Source organism: Centroberyx affinis, unplaced genomic scaffold, assembly GCF_046629955.1.
Source record: "Centroberyx affinis isolate AG114_WGS23_722 - 3 ecotype Tasmania unplaced genomic scaffold, CSIRO-AGI_Caff_v1 ptg003462l_1, whole genome shotgun sequence".
Classification (NCBI taxonomy): Eukaryota; Metazoa; Chordata; class Actinopteri; order Beryciformes; family Berycidae; genus Centroberyx; species Centroberyx affinis.
Genome location: NW_027281426.1, coordinates 583,983 through 603,695, shown reverse-complemented (window position 1 = coordinate 603,695; position 19,713 = coordinate 583,983).

Here is a 19,713-nt window from a genome sequence, read left to right as displayed (position 1 = left end):
TGCATTCCAACGCAGTCATGATAATTGTTTAATCACAGCTATTTAAAGATGTGGAACTGCAGTGTGAGTGTTATTGTGTTGAAAAGTTATAATCGCTTTTTGGGTGAAGCTGTTGGAGCTTGCTTTGGCCCGTGAGTGTGTACCAGTGCTACCAGGTACTTTGTAAAGGTGGATCTTGGAATTTCAAATTGATTTCTTATTTTTTTAAATGAAACTTACATTTTTGCTTCGTGATGGGAAAACGAATACGAATAGTAGAAAACTAATAATGTCAGTATCATAAGGCCAAAACATATGCCCATTATTGAATTTGGTCAGGCTTGTCATAGGTGGAATCTGATGGGCTTATCATGGACTGTCTCCAAACACTAGCCTTTTAAACACTAGCTCAGTGATTCTCAACCTTTTTCATATCAAGGACCCCTAATTTAGTCCACATTAGGGCCATGGATCCCCATTTGATGAGATTTTGTCTCTCGGACCCAAACCTGAGAATATTTTTATTGTTAGATATGATTTTGTCCAGAATTCCATGACTATCTGTATTGTAGGTAGAGAGATAACAGAGAAACTATGATCAAAACAGTCATTCTTCTACATTCTCTAATTGTGTTAATTTCTTGTAAATTAAATAATGCTTAAGTTTAAGAATTCATTAATTTGCTGGGGACCCCCTCAAGGACCCCCGGTGGTCCCCGGACCCCACGTTGAGAACCACTGCACTAGCTAATATGACAGCCGTGGTAACCCATTAACGACACAATGAAATTAGAAAATCATGTGGGGTTTTTCCTTTTCTTGAAATATGACATGATGGAGCATTCAGTGTATATTATATGCAATAATTTTACCAAAAGATATTTACCGCTATTGTCACCCCACTTGCTCTTTCGTTTTATGAATCGCATCCATCAGCCCATAAGTGAACTGAGACTGCTTGTACTTGATAATATACAAATGAGGATCACAGCCAAATGGACACAAAGGCAAACTGTGCTCGGACCACTTTCCATGGGCGGCTTAGCTTGGTGTATATGCTTCTTTGCAGGGCTCCCAAAAAAAATGCTGACTAATCGATATGAGTTCACTTGAATGGCTGAAATGGACCGAGTAGAGTTCTCTTAGGCCAAAGAACTATGTGGGTTTGACATGGAAAAAACAAATGGCAGAACGGGCTGATGCAAGTGCTGAGGGATTTTAAACTTTATGAGTCTCCGGTTGCCCTGCAATAACCAGAAACCACTATTAAAACATTCTTAATCCATCATACTGGGAAATGCTGCTAGATCAGCTTTTTGCATTCAATGCACAAGTAGTATGATCAAATAAAAAGTTAAGAGTTAAGTTAAAATTAAAAGTGAACAATAATTAGCCCCGTAACGACGCATTATGTAATAACACTGCATTATGTAATAACTCGATAAAATATAATAAATTTTCACTTCATTATGTAATAACCCCCGCATTTTGTAATAATCTGCCGTATGTTGTAATACACAGCCTGAACGCAATATGTAATAAATTTCCCTGTATTTTGTAATAAATTATTACATATTGCGGTGATTATTACAAAATGCAGGAGTTGCACTTTATGATGAAAATGTAATAATACAGTGCATTATGTAATAACCATCTATGGTTCTTTCTATCGTGGCTACTTGATACGTTTTTTTTGCAAGTTAAAACTGAACTGTTTGTATATTAGAAATCCACTGCAAATCAGTGTGTTGTCAGGCTTTATGCTGTGGTTGTTTTTCACTTAATTACTTAAATTCCATGAAACCTCAAGTACAGTTTCTATTAAGCTAAGGAATACAGTGACACTTAATGTAGTTTTGACCAATGAAAGATACTAATCTACTGAACTAATAGTATCTTTGTTGTTATAATGTTATAACGATTTTTATGATATCCATTAGATATCCATTTTCATATCCATTTTGGTTGGTTATTACATAATGCACCATATTATTACATTTTCATCAAAAAAAAAGTGCAACTCCTGTATTTTGTAATAACCGCCGCAATATGTAATCATTTATTACAAAATGCGGGGAAATTTATTACATATTGCGTTCAGGCTGTGTATTACAAAATGTGGCAGATTATTACAAAATGCGGGTGTTATTACATAATGAAGTGAAAATACATTTTGTCGAGTTATTACATAATGCGGTGTTATTACATAATGCATTGTTACAAGCCCTCTTAAAATCTGTTTGGTTGAATCGTCAATTAAACCACTTTCAAGTCAGTAAAACTACATAAATGCATATTCCAGCATCCCTGTGCTGCAGTCCCCTTCAGATGGTTTGATGATTCCACACTTCCACATTGTAGCTTTCAACTCTCTCAAATGCTTGTCTGCACTCAACATGCATACTGTTACTGTCCAACAGGCTGTTATAGTCTATCTTTACTGAATATTTCCTTATGCTAAGTGCCTCAAATGCCTTTGGCAGTTTGACAATATTGTACTGTATTCCCCTGTCCAACTTAATGGTTCTCTTTCCTCAAATAAATGTACATACCTTTTGAAAAAAAAATGTAGTTATTTTTCTTGGTTGTGACTTGTGACTCTGTAAATAATCACCAACGACCAGTGGCAAGCAAAGCACACCAGTATAACATCATTTTGTTAACCTTTTTCCAGCATGGTTGAAAATAAATTAATTTTAGATTTGTCCACATTTAAATGATTGTGTAAAAATCCTAAACAAAAAAGATGAAGCCAAGAGCTCTGTGTAGTATAGGGCTGAAACGATAGCCAGTCCATTTTCAAATGAATGTGATCATGCTGACAAGATCCACATGAGGGCAGTGCATGATTAAATGTGAAGGTATTTCTGGTCTGAGTTTCCGTCCTGTTAAAAATTAAAAGTCACATCCTCTTTCCCTCAAAACAGTTTGTTCTAATGACATTGATGTACTCACCCAAGATCAAAAGTCATGGACAAACAGCTAATTCAAGTCTGTAAATTAAGCCACTTAGGTTTTTGATTAATATTGTTGGCCATTTTGAGTAATTGCTTCAATCATATTTTAATTTCATAGTTCTTTTGCTATCCTCACCGCAAGTCTGACACACACATTTGAATGTTTTTTTCAACTTTCTCTACAATATTACAAAGGACAACAATTTTTTATTAATGCATATTTTAATACAGTTTTTCACAATTGTTTACACACAAAAACTGGAACTTGGGACTCAATCACTAAAACCTGAAATTCATGTAACCAATCCCTAAACCAAGTCTGCAAACCTACAAGCACATTTTCAGCTTTACACACAGTGTAGTGTTTAATAATGTGTAGTTTTCTCTCGTTCTCTACATTAGGCACAACATTCAAAAACTAAAATCACATGTGTTCATTTGGAAGCACTGCCATCCCAAATGCTTAACTTCATTTACCAATTGGCAACATCCACTCATCACACATGTAAACACTAATATCTGGATGGTTCACTCAGAAATCAGAGCTTTAGCACTGTACAATAGGCCACAGGTGAGCTCTCTTGCTTTTGAGAACAATGGAAACCAATGTTGCAGTGAGAGCTAGAGGAAGAGGAGTGAGAGGAAGAGGAGGACGAGGACAAAGAAGAGCAAGGAGAGCACTTATCTCAGATGAGATCCGGGTCACTTTGGTTCACCATGTGGTCCACATGGGTTGAGCATGAGGGAGGCTGGGCAGAGAGTCCAGACCAACCTGAGCTTCACTGCTGCTTCCATCATCCAGACATTCAGACATGAGAACAGGCAAGTAGCCTCCACTCTGCACCATGCTACTGTTCTTTGTAGTACAGTGATTCTCAACCTTTTTCATATCAAGGACCCCTAATTTAGTCCACATTGGGGCCACAGACCCCCATTTAATGACATTTTGTGTCTTAGACCCAAATCTGAAAATGTGTCCAGATTTCCATGAATGTCTGTATTGTAGGTAGAGAGATAACAGTGAAACTATGACCAAAACAGTCATTCTTCTACATTTTCTAATTGTTTTAACTTCTTGTCAATTAAATAATGGTGAAGTTTAACAATTCATCAATTGGCTGGGGACCCCCTGGAACTCCCTCAAGGATCCCTGGTGGTCCCCGGACCCCACGTTGAGAACCACTGCTGTATACTGTAGTAGTAGTAGTAGTAGTAGTAGTAGTAGTAGTAGTAGTCCTACACATCAGTAGGCCTGTGCTACTCAGTGATGGTTGGCCAATGTTACAGTAATGTGTCATTTCATATTGAAAAATAGAAATATTCTTGTACCATAACCAATCACATCATGTTTTTAGATCTTCTGCAGAACTGAGAGAAGACCAGCCTGTGTGAACATGGCTTGTGATGCAGATGAGGTGTCCGACCCAAACAGGAGGCAGGATGCAGCCTCATTTTTTTTATCCTTTTTCTTTTCTTTTTTTTTGTTTACAGAAAACATTTTTTTCTGTTTTTCTCCTACTGCATTGTGTTTTCCATGTAGAACACTTCACATATCCAACACATATTCAAGTGTTGAAATAAAGTATTTCGGCATAGCAATATTTGTGTATATGTACATTACTGTAACAGTCTTTTACAACAGGCTACTGTGCAGGAATGTCCCTCTGAACATGCAAAAGGCATAAGCCTACTGATGAAATATTCATAATAGTGTTTTCCGTTGAGCACATCAGTGTGCAGTCGGTTGTTAGAAAGATGTATTCATGTGATGGTTGTGTGTGTCATTTTACTGCAAAATAACATTTTGAAAAGAGATAAAATGATTTTGAATGCAGTGTTTCATTTTGCAAGAGATTTGTGGGGTTTTGCATTTTGAGCTACTTTCAGAAAATGTGTGTAAGCAATTGTGAAAAACTGTTCCAAGTTCCAAAGCAATAATAAATATAAAGGGCAAAAAGTGCAAAAATCTGAAACAAGTAAAATTTTTGTAATATATTTATAAATATGAAGGCCTACAATATTTTTCTTTTTACTACTTACCACTGCCTACAGTGAGTCATGAATTTGGGAAAGTCCATTCCTGTTTGGGAGGGGGACCAGAAAGAGAACAGTTGATTTAAAAAGAAATATAAATTGATGCACAAATATGGTGGTATAATCAAATCCAAGCCAATACGCCATTAAAAAATATATATATATCTTTATACCAGAATTAGTGGTTTCTTCCAGTTTTCTGACATATAACAAGCTACAACGCAAGGTATGCTGCCTGTGTCAATGTATTATGGTGGTGATAAAGGAAAATGAAATATTCCAATTCTCTGACATACAGCGCATGTTATTTCACATTTCAACACTGATAACAAGCTGATATATTTGACATCCAGAATTCAAGATCTAGTCTACTCATTTAATGATTTAAGTTTTATCTCATCCCAGCCTTTCAGTCCTCTGTGAGCATTGATTGATTGAGTCATAGGCAGATTAATCAATTAGTACATGAAATTGTTGATTGAAATAAAAGTAGGTATTCAAAGTCACAGTTAAAGATTCAATTTCAAATTCAACAAAAGTAAAAGAACAGCAGGGGAAAAGGACATATAGAATATACCCATACAAAGGGAATATAAAGTAGGCAATAAAAATAGCAGAAACAATAAGAAGCGTAAAAATAAAACAAAACAATAAAGAATATACTGTTTACAAAAAATGTGCATGGATATAAGTTAATACAAGTAGATATATAAGTATATATAAATATAGTTATGTATAGAAGTATTTGCTATATTATAGGGCTGGGTGATAATTCAATATTTTTTATTTTTCAATATTTTATTATCGTTTATCATCTTTCAGTGGAATCATATCATGATGATATGAAGATATTTTGATATCGTGACACATTTCTGCTGTCTGAATTGATGATGACAAGCAAATTTTACTTAAAAACTCTCATAAAATGAGGTATGGTAGCAATATTATTTGAATATTTCTGTTTTGTTTGACATCACACCTAACATTACCATTCGGTTCAATGATATGAACATTAATATAATTATTTAACGTGATTTTGCATACATGAACTATATCGTGATATATATTGATATCGAGAAAAATCCTTATGATTATCATGATATTGATTTCAACCATATCGCCCAACCCTACTATATTATAAACATATAGGAATAAATATGTATAAATATAAGTTATAACTTATAAACACATGGAACAGGAAAAGTGTGCAGAGAATGTGCAGAAACATCCAGAGGAAAAAAGAAAAAAAGTGCAGCAAATAAACATTATATATACATATACGAAGATATGAGTATATATAAATATGGGTACGTACAAAACATATTTGCTATAAATGTGTATATATGTATTGTATGTAAAGGAGGCAGGTGCAGGCAATAGGCTGCTGAGGCAGTAGGGGAGCCAGGTCTGCAGACACGTGTAGGATTGTTAAATAGGTCACGCTCACATCAGGGACGTCGTTGCGCGATGCTTCTGACTTCCCCGCTGCAGAAGTGGTTCAGGCCAGTGGCCTGCGGCTCTGGAGGAGAGGACTGGGTGGGGGGATGGGATGAGATTGGGGGGGGGGGTGTCTATATGGTGCATTATCATCCAAAGAGAAGAGCTGGGGTTTTATTCTTTATTATTTATGGCAAAATTCATCCATGTTGATGGAACTGAACTGTGTGATATTAACCTGTTTACTCTTGGGCCAGTGGGTGAACATGATGTGACTTTTTTATAAACCGCATTGGCTCTTGTCTATACCACAACAAGGTCATGTCTGTTTGCAGCTGTAAAGGCCGTTTGAATCGAACAGAGTGACTTCACTTAAAGACAGTGGGATATCATAATGTGATCACTAGATATTATAGATAAAGGCCCTCAAAAAGCTGTGTTTGTTTTTAGGTAGTTTATCTGCGTATAGCCTATACATGGTTACTGTGTCATCTATTGTCATCAAAATAGGCTGAAATTGTTCAGCTTGGTACTGTGGTAGAAAATATTTTGTTTTTCTATTTTTTTGTAGTGATTCAAGGGATTGCATGTGCCATGAGCATGTAAATGCTAGCAGCCACTTCAAAATAAGAGCAGAAATTGCATGTTTGTGTTGGACTGTCAAGGCCAAGGCTCTGTTTATGCCTGTGAGGGACCGAGCAGGTAGGACACAAGAGGCAAAAATAAGGTGCAAAAAATTAAGGGCTTTTATTAACCCAAAAGTATTTACAATAGGATGGGTAACAAAAACCAGGTTTAAAAGCACCCAATTCTGCCTATGCCGTTTTAATAGATGGAACTAATTATTGAGCTCATGTTTGCCATGGGTCCTAATTTAAAGTATCACACACTATCAGGGGGGGTAGGGGCACTCACTCTGTCAGTCATTTTGAAGGAGACAGACACAGATGCAGCAGACACAGATTTCCTCATGTGCTCTGTCCACAACCCTAAATACTGCTCTTCCTAAGGTAAGATGATGTTCAAAGTCACAAATACAATACATCATTTAATTAACTGTAACTTTCCTAAAATAATAATAATGTTTTTTTTCAGATTACATTAATTACATAACTAATAATGTTTTGAGAAGAAATAAGTTAACATTTTGCTATGATTGTTGTTTCTTACAGTAGTTTATTCTTGGAGTCCCCAGGACCCCAGTCGGTAGTCCTTGTATGTTAAATATGTTGGTAGGATGAGGGTTAAAAGTGCGTAATGGCCAAAATAAACAAGGTGCAGGGTGTGGTACTGACATTCAATGTGTGGCTGATGGTGCGGCCGTCACACACTCCTCCTCTTCCAGCACCACGCTGGTGGAGCGGGAAAGGAAGTCAGCAGTGGAATTGTCCCGTCCTGGGATGTACTGGATGGTGAAGTGGAAGGGTTGCATTGCCAGGTACCAATGGGTGATCCTGCTGTTACCATCCTTCATCCTCTCTGTCCATTTCAGGGCCTTGTGGTTCGTTTTCAGGGTGAATTCTCTCCCCAGGATGTAGTATTTGAGTGAGTCGAGGGTCCATTTCACAGCAAGGCACTCTTTCTCCACAGTTGAATAACGAAACAGCTTGCGGCTGATGTACGCCACCAGATGACAGTCATCTGGTGCCCCCTGCAAGAGAACAGCTCCAAGACCACGCCCAGAGGCATCAGTTTGCAGTACAAAAGGCTGGTCAAAATCTGGAGCGTACAGGACAGGATTCTCACTCAGGGCTTGCTGGAGGTCTTTGAAAGCATCCTTTCCCTCGTTTGTCCAGCTGAGCTTGGTAGGACTCATACGTTTGGTCATATCCGTGAGGACAGCAGCTCTGGAAGAATAGTTTGGTATGAATCGTCGGTACCAACCTGACATTCCCAGGAATGACTTGAGCTAGGTCTTTGTCTGGGGAAGAGGACAGGACTCAACAGCTTGGACTTTCTTGATCTGAGGTCGTATGAATCCATTCCCAATGACGTATCCCAGGTACTGTGTCTCGGTCTTGGCGAAGTCACACTTGGATGGGTTGACTGTCAGGCCCGCTGTCTGGAGACATTCAATCACCACCTTCAGGTGTTCGAGGTGCCCAGGTGGCACTGTGAATGATGATATCATCCAGATCTGCAGAGGCAAAATCTGACAGTCCTAAAACCTGATCCATCAACCTTTGAAAGGTAGCTGGTGCACCATGTAGCCCGAAAGGCATAACAGTGAACTGATAAAGTCCCCATGGTGTTCTGAATGCTGTTAGTTCACAGGACTGCGTACTCAGTGGGACTTGCCAATAGCCCTTGCAGAGGTCCATAATGAGTGGTGAGTGGTAGTGAGAAACTTAGCCTTGCCTAAGCGGTCAATGATGTCATCAATGCGAGGAGTTGGATAAGAGTCAAATTTTGAGATGGAATTCAGATAACGGAAATCTATACAGAACCTTATTGTGTCGTCTTTCTTTGGAACCAGGACGATGGGGTGACACCACTCACTTCTGGAAGGCTCAATGATTCCCAGGGACAGCATCAGGTCCACTTACTTTTTCAAGGACACCAGGAGTCACTCTGGGATTCTGTAACTCATCCTCCTCACATTTGCATCATCTTTCAAGACAATGTTATGATCTACAACATTTGTGTGACATGGGGTCTCTTTGAATACTTCTGAGATAAAAAGACGTCTCACCTGTGATCGTCGGTCTTCAGAGAGATGGTTCAGGTCAGGCAGAGATGGAGTTGGAACAGGCAAGTACTGCTCTTCAACCTCCTCTTCCTCCTCTACACTCCTTATCAGCATCACATCTTTCTTTTCAGGTCTTGGTGTCCACTCTTTTAACAGATTGACATGCAGAATCCTCTTTGACCTGCCCGCCCCAGGAGTTGCAATCTCATAAGTAGTAGAGCCTATTTTCTGAGCAGCTTACTTTCCTCTGTGGGAAGCATTGTAGCACCCAATAATGTAATAATTTCCTGAAAATGTAATAATGCCTGAAAATGCAATCAAATTTGCACTTAACTTGATCGAAAATGTAATAAAACCCAATAATGTAATAACTTGACCAATAATGTAATAAAATGTCCTGCCTGATATTGTAATAATAAGCAGTTGATATACATCTTTCAGCATTTTGGACATGAAATTTGTTCCCTGGTCAGTAAGGATTTCACAGGGAAACCCTACCCTGGCAAAGAACTGCACTAGGCAAAAGGCAATGGATTTGGCTTTAACTGTCTTAAGGGGAAAGACTTCTGGGTACCTGGTGGCATAATCAGTAATCACTGGCATGAAACGATTACCTGTCCTGCTCCTCTCTACAGGGCCCACCATGTCCATCCCCAGATGCTCAAATGGAGTGCCAATCACAGGTAAGGGCTGGAGGGGAACCTTGGAGAGACGCTTAGCTGATATCTGCTGACACCTGTGGACAACCTCTGCAAAAGTGGGTAACATCGGACCGTAAACCAGGCCAGTGAAAGTGGCATCTGATGTGAGCTATGGTCTTATGTTTCCCCAGGTGGCCTGCCCAAGGAATAGAGTGACCTAGAGTAAGTACAGTCTCTCTAGCTTCTTTCGGGACCACAAGCTGCCTCACTGACCCAAGTTGGCGGTAAAGTATCCCCTGTTGCATGAAGTACTCATTTCCATGACCATTCTCAAACTCAAGTTCCTCTGAATATCCTTCCTTAGCTCTTTGTAGAAAAGGGGTAAGGCTTGGATCATTCTGTTGCATTTCAATGACATTATCTGGAACCTTGTACCCCAAAGGCAGGTCTGGATTTGGCTCCATTACTTAACTACATCAAGTTACTTTAATGTGTTGAAACTTATCCTGTCTTTTCTGTCTGCGTGACTTACGGGGCTTTACCGGTTCTCTGCCGATATCAGCATCGTAGAAGGGAAGCTGACTGAGGGTCTGAGCTGGCTCTTTTGTCTGCTTGGCTCAGGCTCTGGTAGAGACTAGATTGCAGGCCTTTCCTGGATGGAGTAAATCAAGCAGAATGGGTAGATCATAGCCCAACACCACAAGAAATGGCAAACAGTCAGCAACACCCACATTGAGGAGATAGGCCTGTCCATGCACCTTTACATAAACATCTGCTGTGGGGTAGGGCTTCTCATCACCATGCACACAACAAATGGGAACAGTCTCATTATTCTTCTCATTATATTCTTGGGGTCCCCAGGGACCCCAGTCGGTAGTCCTTGTTAAATATGTTGGTAGGATGAGGGTTAAAAGTGCGTAATGGCCAAAATAAACAAGGTGCAGGGTGTGATACTAACATTCAATGTGCGGCTGATGGTGCGGCCGTCACAATGCCCACTCATGTATGCTTGTCTAAATGCTGGTTGTTTTCCTCTTGTGTCAACCAGAAAAATGCCCACATATCAGGTGTATTTATCTGCTCACATACAGTACAACCGTGTAGGCCAGTGATTCTCAACCTTTTTCATATCAAGGACCCCTAATTTAGTCCACATTTGGGCCACGGACCCCCATTAGATGAGATTTTGTCTCTCGGACTCATATCTGACAATATTTTTATTGTTAGATATGATTTTTTCCAGAATTCCAGGACTATCTGTGTTGTAGGTAGAGAGATAACAGTGAAACTATGATCAAAATAGTCATTCTTCTACATTCTCTAATTGTGTTAATTCATTGTAAATGAAATAATGGTGTAGTTTAAAAATGCATCAATTAGCTGGGGACCCCTTGGAACCCCCTCAAGGACCCCTGGTGGTCCCCGGACCCCATGTTGAAAACCACTGGTGTACGCTACATACCACAGAAAGCTAGCAGTCAATGTATATTACTTAGTATCTTTGGGAAAGCACAACTTTTTAAAGACACGCTGTGCCACTTATATACATGGATGGAGAAGGGTTTACATGTATCATTTGTTTTGTGACAAATGAACATATTCCATGGTCAGTATGTAATGGCCTGTTATTCTTAATAGGCATATCCTTCTGTCTGAAACCATTAGAAATTCCCTTCCTGTAGCTTTAAATCATGCCCCTCTGGTGCAGTGTGGCGAAAGAAATGTGTCATTGCATTCATTATTACACCCATCTGTTCACAGAAATAGTGTACTGTGAGTCCTTATTACACTATTGTTGCCTTCATTATATTGTTTCTCAAGGCATTAGTAATGGATTGTTTTTGTGATTTTTTTGTTTTCGTTAGTTTGTGTGTACTTACAGACCAGGATAGATCCGAATAGTAGTACTGTGACATTTGATGTTTTAATATGGAGGATCATAAAACATCAAAACAGGTTAGAATGAATCAGTAATGTGAAGGCCTACCATAAATAAGAAGACATTTAGTCTGACACACTCATATTTAACTCTCCGTCATCTTAAAATGTGAACAATTATCTGTCTCAACTCAAACTCATGACTTGAGACAGATAATTGTTCACATTTTAAGATTATGTTAAGACAGAGTCATGCAGCATCACACATTAATAGACTCCAGCAGGATTTTTCAGAGATTTGGTAGTATTTCCTTGCTTGCATCACGCAGGTTTTCAGTGCATGTGAAGGATTATACAGGCTCATAACACTGATAATGGGCTATGATGTTTGAGTGTGAATGAAACTGCAACATATCTCTCCTTCACCATCTACACACACACACGCATACCACAAACCACACATATACAACACACAGAGTGAGAGATAAAGAGAGGGATAGTGGAACTGGGATTTCGTGCTTCCCTGCCGGCATTACTACTCTGTCTGCAGAGCCTTGTCACTTCCACCACAAAGTTGTCTATGTATGGGAAACCCTGTGTAACATTCCTGAGGTGGATGGGTCAACGGGAGATGAACTACGAGCTAGGCAGTCGAAAACTGCATATCTCCGCCTGTATGTGATGCACTTTTGGTAGATGTTTGGAAAGTTCGCTTGTGTTTCCTCCCTTACATGCAAAAGACTGTGTGTGTGTATGTGTGTGTGTGTGAGAGAGAGAGAGAGAGAGAGAGAGAGAGAGAGAGAGAGAGAGAGACAGAGGGAGCTGGCCCCGCCCCTCACGCATATGACAGGCTCAGAAAGAGAGGGCGAGAGATCACTTTTCTGGACTGGAATAGCGAAAATGCACGAATGTCTTAATGTTATTGCAACGGAGTCGGAGAGATAAAATTGCAAGATACGTTTATGTAGCATAAATAAATAGGAAATCTATTTATCTATCTATATAATCTATCTAATTTCTCCAATACCGATAGCAGAACCAGTAATGTCGGAGTTTATCAATAGTGCAGTCTTTAATAATTTAGCCCTCCCATTCCTGAAAAAAATCTCGTAATGGCGCAATTGATGAAGCTAGCAAGTAAAATTATTACACTAGGAAACTTGCTACCTACCTCTTCACTTGTCAGAAAAATCTGGCAAAGCGAGACTGGTAACCGCCGGCACTTCTCCGTAGGTACAGTTAGCTTAGCTATTAGCCTTTATGCACAGTCCTTTGCTAGGTGTCCTTTGGGGCCTCTGTAGTCCAGCAGCTTTGCTGTGCTTTATTTACAGATGTGTTTCTGTTACCCTCTAGTGGTCAGAAAATCACTTATTGCAGCTTTAAAATCAATTCTAAAACTAACAGGCAACCAATGTAGAGCTGCTAAATGAGGGTTAGGCTTAAGGCCAAAACACACCGCTGCCGTACGGCACACGTCAAAACAGCCACCCCTATTATTTTCTATGTACAACCCCGACACCGGCGGCGGCTAGGCGCGCACGCGTGCCGCCCCATGACACTTCACACCAATGTCTTATTTCCAGCGTCGCCGCCCCTGAAAAAACATTTTTTTTTCCCAGAGAAAAAGCTGTTTTGTACATCCCGGCTCCCGTAGCAGCTCTTCTTCTCTGCCGTGGCAGCTCGACGTCTTTCCTCTCCTCACCTCTAGCTGTCGCTGTCTCTCGTGTGTGTAGAATATAACTATAACATATAAATAACTACCGGTACTTACTTACAACTACAATAGGCAACTCACCCATGACATTTTGTCTCGTTGTCCCGTTGTCCCGCACTGTGTGTGGTCGGTCGTCTTCCTGTTGACGCGCTGCAGCGCGTCAACAGCAGGGCGGCACATGACACGCGTCATATGACGCGCCGCGGCGCCGATGTGTGTGTTTTGGCCTTTAGGGTTAATATGATCCCGTCTTCTTGATTTGGTTAAGAGCCTTGCTGCTTCATTTTGTACTAGTTGCACCTGAGAGAAGGAACTCTGACTCAAGCAGGAATTTAGGGAATCACAGTAGTCTAAACATGAAGGCATGGACAACTTTTTAAAGGTCAGCAGAGGATAAACAAGCACAGATCCTGTACAGACCCACAGTGCGTGTGTTCAATTCTATGCACTGAAGCACTGCGACACGGTCAAATTACCTAATTCCACTAACGTTACTTAAATACCACAAGATGACATCACTTACCGTTAAAGGTTGTAGGGCAGCAGAAGACGAGTTACTGTCTACAAATCCCTGTTCACTCACTTTTGTTTTCACACTGTTCAATGCTGCTGGTCTGCTGTCTGTACATCTCCAAATTACAGATGTGACGTGATGCGCACATTAGGCACATTAGAGATTGATTTAGATCCATTTCTCTACATTGACCAACTTCTGATTTTGTGCCTCTCTACATTGTATCTCACAGTCAAAGACGCCCTCTAGAGGCCATCTGATGAAGCGCATCATCTCACTAAGCGTTACCTGACCTGAATTTGGCTTATGACGCCCTCGGCTGTGCCGTGGGAAAAAGACCTTATCTTAGAAACATTTTTTAACTGAAAAAAGCAAGACTGAACAACCCTCTTAACCTGATCATTAAAACAGAGGTCTGACTCAAATACCACACACGCAAAATTCTTAGCTATAGGCTTAATTACCAATATCAACTTAACTCTAGTTGATGGCATTCAGAGGGCCAAATAGAACAATCTCAGACTTAATTGGATTAACTAATTTTGTGACATCCAGCACTTTATATGAACAACTTAATGAAATGTTTGAAGCTGTTGAGGGTGCTGGAATCACCTGGTTTTATGGGTATGTATATCTGAGTGTCATCTGCATCACAATGTAAATTAATAATACGTTTGTGGATGATGTCCCCTAGTAGAAGCATGTAAATGGAGAATAATAGAGGGCCTATGATTTACCCTTGTGGATCACCAGATAAGCTGTAAAGGAAGTGTACCTTGTACCAAGCACAACAGAGACAGCTCTATTCAGAAAATAAGATTTAAACCAATTCAGAGCTGTGTCTGGGAGCCTTCAAATTTTCCAGACAATTAGGCAATATATCAACAGCTAAGAGAATCGAGATCAAACCTTTATCACCTTTATCAGCAAGGAGGAGGCTGAATACTGAAAAAACTGATGGATCAACCTCAAGTGCAAATTGGTAAAGCAGTAGACAAATGAACTGAGAGATGGAAATGGAATAACAAAAAGTACAATTTTAATTCCTTTTAAAAATCATTTTACAAATCAGTTAATAAATTCAGTAATTTATTCATCGCTTAAAGACAGAATAATGAAATGGAATTATTAATGATACATTTAATGAACATTTTATTGTTTTATTAACAGTGTTATTCATTATCATTTAATGTGAATTGCATTAATCACTTCATAAATTGTTTTTGATGTATTTATTCATTTAATTAATCCTTTACCTATAGGCCTGGATCTACTAACATGTCGCAATTCCCGGCGCAGCGCAAAAGCAAATGCGGGTGCAAGTGGTACCGCCAGTGCAAGGTATTTACTAAAGTAGGGCACGCAAATGAGCAGAGGTGCAGATAATGAATTAGAATTGCGACTGCGCTAATATAAGGGCCAAGCAATATGCACAATAGCCCATTAGTGGCAACGTAATGATGGGCAAAAGAAGTGTTCTCCAGTGGAGCTGGAAGTGTTGGTGGCAGAGAAAACCCCAAAGAGCTGCAGAGAAGTATGGAAGTCCATTGCCACCAGTGTGATGAAAAAACGGTCCTGCAAGTCATTATAATGAGAAACTTTCTCAAAATAATGACTTAGTATCTTTGAGATACTAACTCATTATTTTATTATTTTCTCATTATAATGACTTACAGGATCTTTTTTTTTTTTTTTCATCACACGGGCGGAAATGGGCTTCCATACAGAAGAGATGTTTTACCCGCGCGTAAAAAGTCACTCTGGAACAATATAAAGTGAATGCAGTTGGGCAACACAAGCGAGATTTAGTCGAGGCAAAGGAAGGAGGAAAAACTGCTGGTATGATATTGGGAGGTGAACCAAAATGTTTACCACAAATAAAACCAATTAAAGCCAAAGAGGAGCCTTAATTTCCTTGGAGGAGCAGCAGGAGAGCCTGACTGAGACACAGGTGCCAGTGTGGGAGGGATGGAGACTTGGTGAAGGTATGGTAGCTGGAGAAGCCCCACACACACCTCTCCACTGTCGTGACAGTTACTACACACACATGTTTTAGCTGCATTGTTTTCATCAAGCCCATGGATGGATTACTGAACGAGCCAACCGGGCACAGGCCCAGGGGCCCAAGAGCTCAGGGGGGCCCCTAAGCCAGAGCCTGATACATGATGATGCTGTCACTAACTTTACATTTACTGCCCTGCAGCCAAAGGGCTTAGTCATTTATATCAACACCAAAGCTCCAATATTCCCCCTATAATAACCTAAACATTAGTTTTGAAGGTGTCAACATGGCTCTGTCACAGTGAGTGTTCCCCTCAGTTTATCTATAGCGCTTTAGCAGTAAAGCTCTGCATTATTGTCCAAAGGCCTCGTAATGTAAACTCATGGTTTACGAAGACCCCAAAATGTTGTTTTCCACTCCTGATCTGTCAGAATAGGACCCACTGACTCATATACCATGAAGCTACTGTGCGGCCATACAGTAGATTTTGGGACATTGCAGGCAATCAGAGGCATTTTGCACTGTAAAATATGTTTTTTAAGCCTAGAATAATATGCGTTTGCAACTTGTAATTCCTTTGTAATTGTTTTCTGTCCCATAAGTAGCAATATTATACACGCAATGAGGGCATTCAGTTGTTAGAAGTGACTTAAACGTATTCCAAAATTATATTCAGATAAGTGTTTGTCTAACATGATGTTGGCTTTGACTGTGTAAATTCTGAGCTGTAAATCCTGAGTTGAGATTCAGGTGATATTGTGCGATTGCCTCTGCGTATACATGCCTGTACTTGTTGCAAAAATGTCCTGTTGTGGTAGCGTGGGAGGTGGGGTGGGGTGGGATGGGGCTTTGTAGGTATCTGTGCCCAGGGGCCCTTTGTCTCATAATCCGCCTATGATCAAGCCAATGTCCTGGAGACATTGGCTCATGTATATTTTGTATATTTAGGTAATAGTCTGCATATGGAGTGTGCATTCTGCTACTCTGCCAATGAGGCTTAAATTGTAAATTTTTAAGTCAGCATACTCATTTAAACCTTGCAATCTAATGACTGCATGTTATGCTGTGTAGATGACTGTGTTACTTTGATCTTGGGGCCGGTTCCAGAGACAGTCTCTGTGGAGCCATCCTACGATCAAAATGATAAGACATGCTTTTCCTAGGTCTTAAATTCCGTGCGCAATCGACAAACGATAACGGCCACCGCCTCTTGATAAATCATGTCCACTGCCAATTTCCATAAATCCCTCTCTTTATTTTGCACCTCAGCCTTGGAACACCCACAAATGCATATGCAATTAGACCAAGCCGTAAAGAACAGTGCACACAGATCAACCCATGATTACCAGTGCAAATGCCCTGTGCGCTGGCTTAGTAGATCAGAAAACAAGGTTTTAGCACCCGCAATGCGATTTGCACTGGCGCAAACCTTTAGTAGATCTGGGCCCTAGTCTATAAAAATAAGCTTGGCACACTAAAGCTCCATATTCTTCACTTTATCTGCAGAAAGAACAATGACACACACAATGTATTAAATCTTTATTTCTAAAGTAGATAACACACAGTGCTCATTCCAACGTACTGATACAACCTTTGTCTTACAAGGTTTCCATTTGTGGCTTTACGCTGTTGAGAACATCCACATTGGTAGTGGGAAAAGAGAAAGGATGTAAACTATATACTGTATATATTAAACTATATTGATATTTCAACATCTTCCAATGTCATATCAACAATATCAGTTGATTCTTTTCCCCAGCCTTTGAAGACTCTTAAGAAACCTTGAAGTATTGAATAGGTTGTAACAGTAACAGAGAGACTTGAACTGACCCATTTTGGTCTCCTCACATCTACAGTCATCAACTTCAGTCTGGAGGTTAGTGTCATTTTGAAGTCAGAGTTATGCCTACTATGGTTTAAGTTGGCATACCAGTGAACATTGTGATTTATGGAAGCCCATTTCTGCCAGTGTGATGAAAAAAATGGTCCTGTAAGTCATTATAATGAGACACTTTCTCAAAATAATGACTTAGTATCTCAAAATAATGCCTTAGTATCTCAAAATAATGACTTAGTATCTCAAAATAATGCCTTAGTATCTCAAAATAATGACTTAGTATCTCAAAATAATGACTTAGTATCTCAAAATAATGAAAAACTTTCTCAAAATAATGACTTAGTATCTCAAAATAATGCCTTAGTATCACAAAATAATGAAAAACTCTCAAAATAATGCCTTAGTATCTCAAAATAATGAAAAACCTTCTCAAAATAAAGAGTTAGTATCTCAAAATAATGCCTTAGTATCTCAAAATAATGACTTACTATCTCAAAATAATGAGAAACTTTCTCAATATTTTGACTTAGTATCTCTAAATAGTGAGAAACTTTCTCAATATTTTGACTTAGTATCTCAAAATAATGAGAAACTTTCTCAAAATAATGACTTAGTATCTCAAACCAATGAGTTAGTATCTCAAAATAATGAGAAACTTTCTCAAAATAATGAGTTAGTATCTTTGAGATACTAAGTCATTATTTTGAGATACTAAGTCATTATTTTGAGAAAGTTTCTCATTATAATGACTTACAGGATCTTTTTTTTTCATCACACTGGTGGAAATGGGCTTCCATAGTGGTTAAACTATAGTACATACAAAAATGTTGTGATAATTGATCCCTCTATTACGTAAAAGGATTAGACCCACGTATTTTTATATAGTCTGCAGTCCAGTTTTAGTGAATGTAGCTTTAAATCAACAGTAGTTCCTGAATGAAGGCCTCATAAAACCCACATAAATTAGTATGGCCTCAAAATACTATAAGGATAAAGTTAAACCAAATGAGATACAAAATGTTTATACACTTTCACTTGTTCCAGCTATTTCTATAAATTACCATGAACTTGGGGATAATATATGGAGGTCTCATGAAAGACTTGAAGGGGATGCTGATGATCCTGTAAAACCTGAGTTTGTATGATGCTGCAAAGCGTTTGATCCATGACACACGGTGAAGTTCGAATGGGTTGTGGTTGTGGGTAGTTTCTCATCACAGTGAATGGCATACAATTTTGGCACCATGCAAAATTAGTGCTTTGTAGCAGTGGTTCTCAACGTGGGGTCCGGGACCACCAGGGGTCCTCGAGGGCATCCCAGGGGGTCCCCAGCAAATTGATGAATCGTTAAACTTCATTATTTCATTTACAAGAACAATTATAGAATGTAGGAGACTGACTATTTTGATCATAGTTTCACTGTTATCTCTCTCCCTACAATACAGATAGTCATGGAGTTCTGGACAAAATCATATCTAACAATAAAAATATTCTCAGATTTGGGTCCGAGGGACAAAATTGCATCAAATGGGGGTCCGTGGCCCTAATGTGGACTAAATTAGGGGTCCTTGATATGAAAAAGGCTGAGAACCACTGCTTTGCACACTGCACTTTTTTCTTGGGATTATTAATACTGTCCCACAAAGTGAGGGTTAATATAGATACTAGTGCAATATTTGTCAGAGAGGGGTCTCTCTTTGATAGCATACATCAAAGGTCTCAATAGACAATCCTGGCCCTCAAATTAAAAAATCTTCCAGGGTGGATCCATATAATAAATACATACAGCACAAACACACCTTACCACATTTGTATGAATGTATGCACCAACACATGCACTCTTGTATGCATACAAAACAACTAAATCACTCTTACGTTACTAGAAATGTACTAATATTAACAAATATGGACATCTTTCAAACGGGTCAGTCATCGTATTTAAATGGAGCAGGAAATGATGAGATAAATACAAACTGTAAACAACTGCCTGTGTGAGGTGGAGCAATATTGAATATTCTTTGTAAAAAGTTG